Here is a 12,206-nt window from a genome sequence, read left to right as displayed (position 1 = left end):
ATGTTTCGAACAGTGTTGTCATAGTATAAAATTCCACAATTTGAAAGCCAAAAATGAGTACAGCATTTTGATAGTTTCTTTCTCTGATATATGCAAATCCGAAATGAAATAGTCGACATCAAAATTCTATATGTTGCTAGTTTTGTTGTTGTTGGGACTGCCCATTTGTAAAAAAGTTACAAACGAAATTACGTAAAAAGAAGGCTCTTATCTAAAATGTGTTCAGTTTGGAATCAATCGGCACTGTGAACAGATTCACTTTGTGTCCCGTTCGCCAAACGAAAGGCAACCGATTTGTTCTGAATTTTGCTCGCGGAAATAATTGTCAACTGTGTTGAAAGTTGGAGAAATGGTAACCTTCGGTTCTTTTCAGAATCCAAAGCATCTTACAAAGAACTAATGAGATTTTACTTGAATTGGATGATTTATTAGTAGAACAATGCACCAAAATAAATGTGCATGTTAAAAGTGATCTGCTTCTTGTCCACAGCAGTCCTATGTCAAACTCGCGGTTATGTCTCAAACATTACCTACTACCAATTTTTACAGTCGCCACCCTTTAATTCCGGTACCGGAAGTCAGATCCTTAGTTTTGATCCAGCTATAGTGGCTTGTATTTGAGTTCCTAAGTTTGTTTAAATCAGATCTGATATCGCTGAGAAAAGTGAGTGCATATTTTTGTCACATACACACATGCACACATACCCCCCACACACACAGATTTTTGCTCAATTCGTCGAGCTGAATAGAATGGTATATGACTATTTTACTTTGGATCAAAATTCAGTTTTCACAGTCATTGCATTGCCTTTCTTAATGAGAAAGTCAAAACAATTTTACATTACTATTGACGATCTCTTTAACTAGGGTAACAGAGGTAATTTGGTCCACTTTAGGATAGATTTTATTTTAGCCCTCTTTGTAAAAATATCCACCAAATGTTGTAAAATTTTTGAAAACCCTTCCGAAATAGGTAATTTAATGTGATTGGCTTCAAATTGATGCAACTCTATATCGACTAAATCCATAAAGCTTGCTAGATGGTCCAAAATATATGAAGTGGCCAAAGTTATAATTATTATTATTATCATTATTATTATTATTATTATTATTATTATTATTATTATTATAATTATTATTATTATTTTTACTAGCTAACCCGTCGAACATCGTCTCGCCCGGTTTTTTTTTTGATTTTATGTTTTCGCGGCACTCGTCAAACGTCTTATGCTGTTAATGTATCTTTTATTGTTTTACTGATTATTTGGCTGCGAAGAATTCATCGAAAAATATTGTAAATATGTTAATAGCTTTTGTTATGCAAAAATGAAGCGAGTGCACCGATCGCCATATCATCTTTTGAGTCAGTGCATCGAACAGCGATTGTAGAATTCTCTCATGTCGTTTTCGCTTGATGCCAAACCGAACCCAGTTTCCACTCTAACTGCTGTCAAACCGTTCGTTTGAAGCCAGTTTCGAACCTAGTTTTGACGTTGTTGAACTGAAAATCGAGTCAGTTTCGAACCTGGTTTTTATATCAGGTTTGCTCAAGCCCCTGTTGCTAAGTGCGAAACCAACACAGTTTCGTTGGAAGTGTTTGTTTGGTGAAACTACCCTGGGTCAGTTTTAGTTTTCTCGTCCGAAAACGACATCAAACTAATTTTTTCGACATATGGGATAAAAAGTGAAACACGAATACTAAGATGACTACTTTAAATTGATTCCGCAAAATACAAATACAAAAGCTGCCCTCGCGACTTGTAGTTCGTCACTTCTCGCTAATCTGGTGATATTATTTAGTCTTTTTTGATGAATGTGTTTCGATTAACAATTTAGTGATAAAACTTTTTTTTACTTTCAATTTATGGTTTCTTGTCAGTTCTTCCATTTTTCATATTTTTCTCCAATCACAATCTCTAGTTAGTTTAATTTTGTTAAGAAACCGAAAGATAAATTGAGTAATTCTTGGACATTCGAAAGTTCAAGTTACCATTCTTTTAAATAATGTGTCCATTAACTTTTACATGAACACTGCATTCGTTTAATAGTTGTATCAATAGTCATCTCATTAGTCGACACCACATCATCTTGTTTAGTACCCCAATGGTGGAGTTCTGTACTGAGAATCTATATCAGTAAGATTTATATGAAAATAATCTGCAATTCTTCTGTTATAGCGGAGTGAACAGTCAACAGTGGACGGAGTGATTGTACCAGTATTCAGCTTATCGTTCGAGGTAATACATAAAATCTCACAACACGGCTTTCCACCAAAATTTACCCAACGCGAACGAACTTCAGCATGCTAAATGCAAAAAAAAAACACTTTGTTTGATCTCATTATTTAAACAGCAGAATCCTATCATTGATTCGTACTAAAATCGTTCTAAAATGTGATTTGTTCAACTCACGCCTACGATGGCCAACATTAATCATCTAACTGATTACATTGCACTAAATACATCTTCTGGTGAACAATATCAGAACTTTTAATCCTGTTTACGGTATAGCTAGAACACTCATATGCGTTCCATCATTAAATCATTTGGCAAACACCCGCTCGGCTTTTTGGCTACCTGGGCAGCCATGGCCACCAGATGGTTACCAAAATTGATTCAGTGACGGCTGTCAAATCCAAAGAGTGATCTCTGCATTTATATATATATATATATATATATATATATATATATATATATATATATATATATATATATATATATATATATATATATATATATATATATATATATATATATATATATATATATATATATATATATATATATATATATATATATATATATATATATATATATATATATATATATGTAGATTAATATTATCATTATTATTATTATTATTATACCGTTTATTCGTTTATTCGCACCCTGTAGTCGTTCGCCTATAGTCGTTCGCCGGGTGACAAAAGTTATATTGAAACTCCAATTCTTTCATGTACGGAAGGTACGACATGCAAAACTGTCGTGAGCTGGGAAACTGGAACTACATACAATAAACAAGATTTCATTTCTTATTAGAATGAAAGTAACATTACCCAGTTTGAAGATAATTCGAATTTAGGATTATTTTTGCTAAATACAATGCAATTTTAGCGGGCTTCAATTATATTTACATTTCAAATTTAATAAAAAAAATTCTACAATTTTTTGATCCTCTACTGTAGATTGAGAAATTAATTATTCTTAGTATCAAACAGATATTAATTTCCATAATCATTTACTGTTCGCGTCGGAATAGTATGAACGTTATTTTACATATTGTTGAATTGACTCCACCACAACAGAACGCGCTGGTTTCAGAATCCAGCATACAAAGAAGATAGTTGGTTCTGGTATTCGAAGAATATACGCTTTATCAGGTGGATATAAAAACAACAATCAATACAGCCTCAGTTGCTAAAGTACGCAGCAGCAGCACAATTTCGTCAAGAGGGTGTGCACATCATTGCATGTTTACTATTAGGGGAAATAAATACCACGTGCACCAGCTTTAACAAGGATAATGAGCGAAGAAGACACATTGTTGCAGATTTTTTGATGCAGCTGTTGGAACAAGTGTTACTTCTTGATTGATTTTGAATTACACCCTTGAGGACAGTTAATGAATCGTGTAATTGTCAGCTTACAAGTTCGGTATGCTTCATTAGTTTTATGTACAATCCAAACTTTAATGATTATATTGAAAGATGACTTTTTTGTCATTTATTGCTTAAAAACCTGTTTCAATTCACCTAGTGGTGTAATAATGCCTTTCTCATATTACTCATCTGCAGAAAGTCCCCGAAATACTAAAAGTTAAAAAAAGTTTGAAAAAGAGTTTTGAGAATTTTTGTTGCATAATAACACTACATTGATATGCTACATTAGCATTTAAGTTAGTTAAAATCTATTCAATCTCGGCATAGCGCATTCAACCATACACTAATATGCAGGCGCGTATACAAGCAAGAAGAGGGGAGGGGGGGGGGGGGGGGGGGGGGTATAGGGGTGTTAGGGGTTCAAACGCATCCCGCGACAGAGAAAAATACTTGTGTTATGTGATTTTCATAAAAAAATTTAAATACTGAAACCTACACTGAAAACAATTGATTATAAAAATTTAAAATCGATTTACATAAGAACCATTATTGATTTTGATAAAATTTGGTCCCAAAATAAGTGATTAAGTTCCCTACCAACCGATCATACATTGTAAGAGTGACACGTGCAATGAAAAAAAATATCAAACATAAACAAATTTTCTGTCCAAGCTGAATATTTTAACCAGTGTCTTTTTATTAAAAACTAAACTGATCCAGTATTCCACACACTTAAAACTTAATTTAGATTTCGGCGAAAAAAACATGCTGAAAACAAACGGTAAAGCGATATTTACTGAAATTTCGGCTATGATAGCTTTTCCCAAAATTCTCGGTTTATTATTTACAATTTCTCGTCAATTCAAAATGTTATACTGAGATTCATCATAGTAGCCATTTCTCTTCAGTGCAAAACTGAGTGATGTAAATAAGTGCATGTGTTTATATGTGGAATTAGTTGCAAATAAAAATTGAATCCGAACATAGCAATATGTTTCGTGATATTAGGAACAAATTTGTTTAATGTTCGACGATTATTGGTGACAAGAAATCCCCCAGAGCATTCTTACGGGATAAAGATCTTTGCAATGCTAATCTACTACATGAAATTGATCGGACTCTGGTATGATATATTTCTTTGAATATTCAATGTTTTATTGAGCCATTACTTTTGTTGTAGCCGGGCTCTCTATTGTAAGAGACATGGAAGTGCATCCATTATACGGCGTATATGTTTGGCAATATTTTCGTCATGGGACATATTTTTTTCTTATTTTACATTTCCAAGCCAACATAATGTTGAAATAAATAAATCAATGATAACGAGTTTTAACGAGTCGGGTGTTAGGGGTTCAAACGCATCCCGCGACATAGAAAAATACTTGTGTTATGTGATTTTCATAAAAAAAAATTAAATACTGAAACCTACACTGAAAACAATTGATTATAAAAATTTAAAATCGATTTACATAAGAACCATTATTGATTTTGATAAAATTTGGTCCCAAAATAAGTGATTAAGTTCCCTACCAACCGATCATACATTGTAAGAGTGACACGTGCAATGAAAAAAAATATCAAACATAAACAAATTTTCTGTCCAAGCTGAATATTTTAACCAGTGTCTTTTTATTAAAAACTAAACTGGTCCAGTATTCCACACACTTAAAACTTAATTTAGATTTCGGCGAAAAAAACATGCTGAAAACAAACGGTAAAGCGATATTTACTGAAATTTCGGCTATGATAGCTTTTCCCAAAATTCTCGGCTTATTATTTACAATTTCTCGTCAATTCAAAATGTTATACTGAGATTCATCATAGTAGCCATTTCTCTTCAGTGCAAAACTGAGTGATGTAAATAAGTGCATGTGTTTATATGTGGAATTAGTTGCAAATAAAAATTGAATCCGAACATAGCAATATGTTTCGTGATATTAGGAACAAATTTGTTTAATGTTCGACGATTATTGGTGACAAGAAATCCCCCAGAGCATTCTTACGGGATAAAGATCTTTGCAATGCTAATCTACTACATGAAATTGATCGGACTCTGGTATGATATATTTCTTTGAATATTCAATGTTTTATTGAGCCATTACTTTTGTTGTAGCCGGGCTCTCTATTGTAAGAGACATGGAAGTGCATCCATTATACGGCGTATATGTTTGGCAATATTTTCTTCATGGGACATATTTTTTTCTTATTTTACATTTCCAAGCCAACATAATGTTGAAATAAATAAATCAATGATAACGAGTTTTAACTGGAATGTTTATGTTATATTCAAAATTTTATTTCAATAAATAGCTTAAAATGTCGGCATTAGCTCACATGCTTGAATACCGATAACACTTGAACCGATAATTTCGGTAATTTGTTTCCACAAGCGACGAAAATCTCGGTAATTTAAAGTTTTCTCGAAACCGAAAATCTTGGTAAAAGCAAAATACTGAGAATTTTAGTTGTTTTAATGTTAATGTTAATGTTAATGTGTTTGCCGAGATAATTGCGAGCACTCGACTGTTTAAATGTCGGCAAATCTAAGTGTGCAATGATTCTCAATTTGTCAGAAAATTTTCCAAATACCCTATTGCTAGTTGCCCGATACTTACAGAAAGTATCGGTGCTGCTATGCTCATCTTACAATATATGGAAGGTTGACAGCGAGCATAATTATCGATGTTGGGACAAAATTTTATTCAAACAAAGAATGGAGTAATTTTTCCAGTGTTTTCATTCGAAAAAGACTTATTTTAAGAACATCAACAGCACTACAATTTTGTGTAGGTTTTATAATTTTTCTACTCTAATTGGTAAAAATGTTTAACCCTTTTCAACAGATAGTCTAGATAAATTTTGGAAAAATAAAGTGAACAAATTGGTTTTAGCTATAAAACCCATATACTGTCAACTCCACATACGATTTTGCGCGAAATTCGTCTATTCGAATCCTACTCTGAAAAAATCGGTTTTTAAAATTTAAAGTCAATTTAAAAAAGTACGGGTGTGTAATGTCAGAGACATAACTGGATGTCGTGAATACGAATAAAACTGACACGATTTCTTTACATTTTCGAATTCGCATTGATAGTTGATTGTGTGAATTGTGAAACTTTCCCTCTTTTCACTACTAAAAATTTCAACGATTTTTGACGTCGATTATCTCATTTCGGATTTGCATATTTTATTGAAAGAAACTATCATGATGCTGTACAGGATTCATTTCTGCCTTTTAAAAGGACCAAATTGTGGAATTCTCTACGATATTTAGCACAGTTCGGAACATTTTTCTCGAACGATTATCGCATAGCGAAAAGTGCACGAAGCAAATCAAATTATTTTGGATTTTCACTAAACTGATGATTTCTACCTTCGATTTGCAAAGAAATAATATTAATAGTTCTTTAGATAACATTTAGAGCCATTAGAACGGCTGATTTTCTTGTTTTCTTTCTTTCCAATGCAAAGCACCAGCAGCTGATGCAATCGTTCTTGCTTGAATTGAAACTAGCTTTGCGTACACACAGACACATCCGCTCGCAGTGCCAAATGATGCAAAACTGGTTTAATGCGTCTTCTCGCCTTGACGACCGGAAGGCAAATGAGAACTACGACCTGAGCGTTTAAGGTTTTTAACCACGCAGAAGGTGTGCTCTCCGATGCCGCTGTTTGAATGCGTCTTCTCTCCCCGACGTCTGCTTTCATCCAACGCACAAGAAGAAATGATCGATTTTCATTTTTTTCGCATAAATATCTGTTTCTTAAACTTATATTTTGTGTATTACATCAACATTTTACAGTACAAGTGTTTTGACCCTTTGGCCTTCCATCTTTGTTGTTCATACGATTCGTTATTAATAATAGGTGTTTTAATTACTCTTGTTTTACATACTAATATTTAAACATAATATTTATTTTAATTATTAATAAAATATCTACCTACTTATAACTATCCCTAACCTAATACGTACAAATTTTGAATTATTTGTATTTCAGAGATTGAGCACCTCTCTTCAAATTTCGTGCAGTATTGTTCGAATTTTTGTTCTAGTATATCCAGGGAGGCCATCTCATGTACTACACTAGTCCTTGTCCAAGGGGGTAGATTTAGAATCATCTTTAAGATCTTACTTTGAATGCGCTGAAGCCTAAGTTTGTGTGTTCGTGCACAGCCCCGCCAAACAGGGACTGCGTATTCAATTGCGGGGTAGATGATTTGTTTATAGACAGCCATCTGGTTCTTCAGGCACAGTTTAGATGTTCTACAAATCAGCGGATACAGAGACCTAATGAGTATGCTGCATTTTTGAACGATTTTGTCAACATGTGACCTGAATATCGGATGTCTGTCAAAGGTGAGTCCTAGATAGATAACTTCGTCGGACCATTGGATGACCTCATCACCGAATCGTATTCGGCATTCGTCTGATGCAACAAGTTTTGGAGATCTTGAATGTGGAAATAAGATGACCTGAGTTTTTGCTGCATTGATCACAATTTTCCAGCTTGTAAAATATTCAGTTAGAGCGTCCAGACCTGTCTGTAGTTTATTCTTCAGAGCATTAATAACACGACCTTTGTAAAGAATGGCAGTATCATCAGCAAATTGTGACAGAACACCACCACCCGGAAGAGGTGGGATGTCTGATGTAAAAATGTTGTATAGAATAGGACCTAGGATACTTCCCTGGGGTACACCAGCAGGAATAGTAAATCTTTCTGAAAGTGCATTATTCAGAGAAACCTGGAATGCTCTATCTGCAAGATAATTTTTGATAATTTTGATAAGATACATGGGAAAATTATACCGATGCAGTTTAAACACCAGGCCATCGTGCCACACATTATCGAATGCCTTTTCAATATCCAATATTGCCATGGCAGTCGTTTTGGACACTGATTTGTTTTGCTGGATGACGTTGTTAACCCTTGTGAGCTGGTGAATGGTTGATCTTCCTTTCCGGAACCCAAACTGTTCTTCCAGAAATATATCCTGTTCATCTGCAAAAGCAAGAATTCGCCTTTGTATTGACTTTTCAAACAGCTTGGATAGGGCAGAGAGTAAGCTGATGGGCCGATAGCTCTTGGAAAAGGAAGGATCTTTCCCCGGTTTCAAAACTGGGATAACTTTAGCTAACTTCCACTTTGAAGGGAAGTAACCAAGCTCCCAGCACCTGTTAAAAATTTTAGCTAAGAAGACAAATGAGCGAATACTCAAACGTTTCAGCTCAATGTTGAATGTGTTGTCGAAACCGGGGGCCTTCATATTTTTGGATTTTTTCACAATAGCCAGCAGCTCATTCGCAGTGACTCTACTTTCCTCCGGAACCAAGCTGTCTGATTGGTCAACCTCAGCTACGCTATCAGCAACGGCTCTTTCATGTGGACTAACAATGTTCAGTCCTAAATTGTGAAAAACACAAACTGCTGGCCTAGCTCATTTGCCTTCTCTACTAGTGTGATTAAAGGTATTCCTTCAGCTGCGTCCTGGGGTGACATCAGAGGAGGAATAAGCTTCGGTTTTTTCTTAAGCACCTTCGTTAAGGACCAGAAGGGCTTTGAATGTGGAAGAATTTCTCGAAGCTTTTGCTGGAAGTTCCTGTTGCGAAGCTCAGATATCCTTTCCTGGATCCTAGTTAAATTGTTATAAGAAGTCTTCCTATCTAGGATGCCAGTTCGTTGATACTGCCTCCGGTAGATATTTCGAAGTCGGATGAGTTTCTTGGTGACACTGTCGATTTGAAGAGAGAAAATCGGCATATTTTGTACTGGAACCGTCCTATCACGAGCGACTGTGATTGAATGCTGGAAGGAAGATAGGGCCGCATCGGTTTCCATCGGAGAATCTAGTGGCAAATCGATATTAATGAGTTGGTCGGCGGTTTGTTGAAATTGGACCAAGTTCGGTGCGATAATAGTTCCTCCGAGTTTGAATAGACACTGTTTCTGGTGAAGATACCAACGTCAATATTACTGGAAAGTGGTAGGAAAATAGCTCGTTGAAGACAATCGGAGAGCTGTCTACGGCGATGTTGCTGATGAATATATCCAAAATGGAATGAACTCCCGATCTGGAAAGTCGCGTTGGTTGATCCGGAGCGAGGATGTTGTACTGTCCAGCTTCGTAATCTTCGGCAAGTACGAATCCGTTTCGATTCTGTCTTTTGTTTCCCCACAGCTCATGCCGTGCGTTCAGGTCCCCAGCAATGATGAATTTGTTCTGTCGTCGAGTGAGCATAGCTAGATCTCGCTTCAATAATGCACACGTACCATCTCGAAGATTGGTTTGTTTGGGGCAGTACGCTGCAATGATGATGATGGGCCCCATCGTCATTGTAATCTCAATTCCGATGGCTTCTATTAGTTGCAATTTAAAGGCTGACATAAGCCTATGCTGAATAGATCGTTTAATGGCAATGGAAACTCTCCCTCCTCTGGTAGTTGTCTTGTCGAGCCTGTGAATCCTGTAATTGGAAATGAAAATAAAAATTTCAGATTTAAGATGAAAAAATTAAAATAGCAATATCGGCATTCTTCTCTTGAAGAAAGTCGGATAATTCAGCAGTTTTGCTCCTGAGTGAGCAAGCATTCCAATTTACTATAACCAACTCATTATATTGCATATTCGACGATGAATTTGCCTAAGGCGTTGATTTGATCTATCCGCGTTCTGCAGTTTCGTAGTTTTGTTGTCATTGTTTCAAAAATGACGATCAGTTGTTTAGCAGAGAATAAGTCACCAGAGTCATCCTTTGCTTGTGGTTGATTATTGCCCCATCCAGGAGGGATTTTTGAGCAAGATTCTTTTTGTGATCCAGCGGTTGAATCTTTTGGATTGCTGCGAGGAAGTGGCGGCAAATTCGGAATATCCCTCTTCGGTGGGAGCCGTGGGAAATTAACTTCATCCTTCTGTGGAACATTCTTGCGCGTTGATTGTTTACGGGACGCCTGTTGTCGAATTTTTGTGAACTCAGCACGTTTGGGACACGATTTGCTAGTAGATGGATGGTCACCATCACAGTTCACACATTTTACAGCGATGTCATCTAGTAGGCAATCGTTGGTATTGTGTGGTTCGGCACATTTCCCGCACCGAGTTTTCATGTGGCAATTCCTCGCTCCATGGCCGTAGTTCAAACAGTTCGTGCACTGTGTGACATCCCGATGTACCGGTTTATACTTTTGCCATTCGATGATTATGTGAAATAACGATTTAATCGTTTTCAGTTGACTCATGGTGATGGAGCTCTTCTCCAGATGAACCAAGTAGAGTTGATCTCGATACTTTTTGTCCGTGTACGAAGATGTGATCGTAAAGTAAATGCGGACCAATGCATTTCCACACTGCTATGAGGCGCAACCCTGAAAGATCAACTGATCGTTTCCGCAAGGTGAAGCAACATTTACAATTCACAAAATCGGATGTCTGCTGTATTTAGGTGAAATAATCACGACAAAGAGTCAGTGTTAAAAGGGCGCCAGGCAAGAAGACTAGCATGAGCATGTGGCTCAAAGTTTATTCATTTAACCGTGAAATTATTTATACATTAGAATTATTAATAAAATACTAGTAATAACTACCGTAAGAAAGGTTAAACATTCGTTTGTCAATAAGAAGCGTACATTAAGAGTGCAAGAATAAAGGTTATTTGTCTACTATAAACTCCAGTTGGCAAAATGTAATAGAAGCGGGAGTAGCACCTTACAGTAAAAGGAGAATTTGCTGAGCTAACGAACATCTGGTCCTTCGAGCCGGATTTTTAACGACTGAGATCGTTTATCCGGAAAACAAACTGAAGATACGTCTATTTCATATACATCGTACCTGACGCTACCTTCCCGCCATCTTTAAAAACGGCAACTTCGGATTCGATTTATAGTATTAACTACTATTTATGGCACATTTTATACAATATATCAGGTTAGTGGCATTCCAAATTCATACACCGTTTGTGGTCATTCTACCGGGTCTTTTGCTTGCATGGCACCTCTATACCAATTCATCGCAACACACTCAATCGTGGAAGCAATCGATCATCGTCTGAGAAACCAACTCAGAGTAGCTGACAGAAGATATTTGATTCATACAAGGCAATTAATTGCCTGGGTCAGGTAATTAGCGCTCCAATTCCCTATCTTTTTCTATTCCGAGCTACCTGGTCTCAAATTATAGATCCTGATTTATCATCGTATCATGTCTGGACTGGAGCGAAAATTGCGTAACTTAAAAACCCGTCGCCGCAGTATAGCAACGTCTTTCAATTTCATCAAACAATTTGTTGCTGACTACAACGCTGAGAGAGATATCGCTGAGGTACCAGTTCGACTAGAAGCGGTCGTTTCACTGTGGGCAGAGTTCAACACTGTTCAAGCTGAGTTAGAAACTACAGATGAAGCACCTGATGCTTTAGAAGCATATTTAAAGGAGAGAGCCGAGTTCGAGTCATCGTTCTATAGGGTTAAAGGTTTTCTGTTGCAGCAGGTTCCTGCTATTCCAACAGCAGCACCAACACCAGTCGTAAATAGCACGAACAGAGTAAAATTACCGGATGTAAAACTACCAATATTTGATGGAAAATTCGAAGCCTGGTTAAACTTCCACGAT

The 12,206-nt window shown here is 36.2% G+C and overlaps 1 protein-coding gene across 3 annotated transcripts in view; it reads right to left on the bottom strand.

Moving 5' to 3' along the window:
• The window catches only part of LOC131438889 (torsin-like protein), a 406,897-nt gene that overhangs the window by 27,075 nt on the left and 367,616 nt on the right, over positions 1 to 12,206 (bottom strand). The window lies entirely within an intron of this gene.

The sequence above is a fragment of the Malaya genurostris genome, chromosome 3, assembly GCF_030247185.1.
Source record: "Malaya genurostris strain Urasoe2022 chromosome 3, Malgen_1.1, whole genome shotgun sequence".
Lineage (NCBI taxonomy): Eukaryota > Metazoa > Arthropoda > Insecta > Diptera > Culicidae > Malaya > Malaya genurostris.
This window is presented reverse-complemented; position numbering and strand designations above follow the sequence as displayed.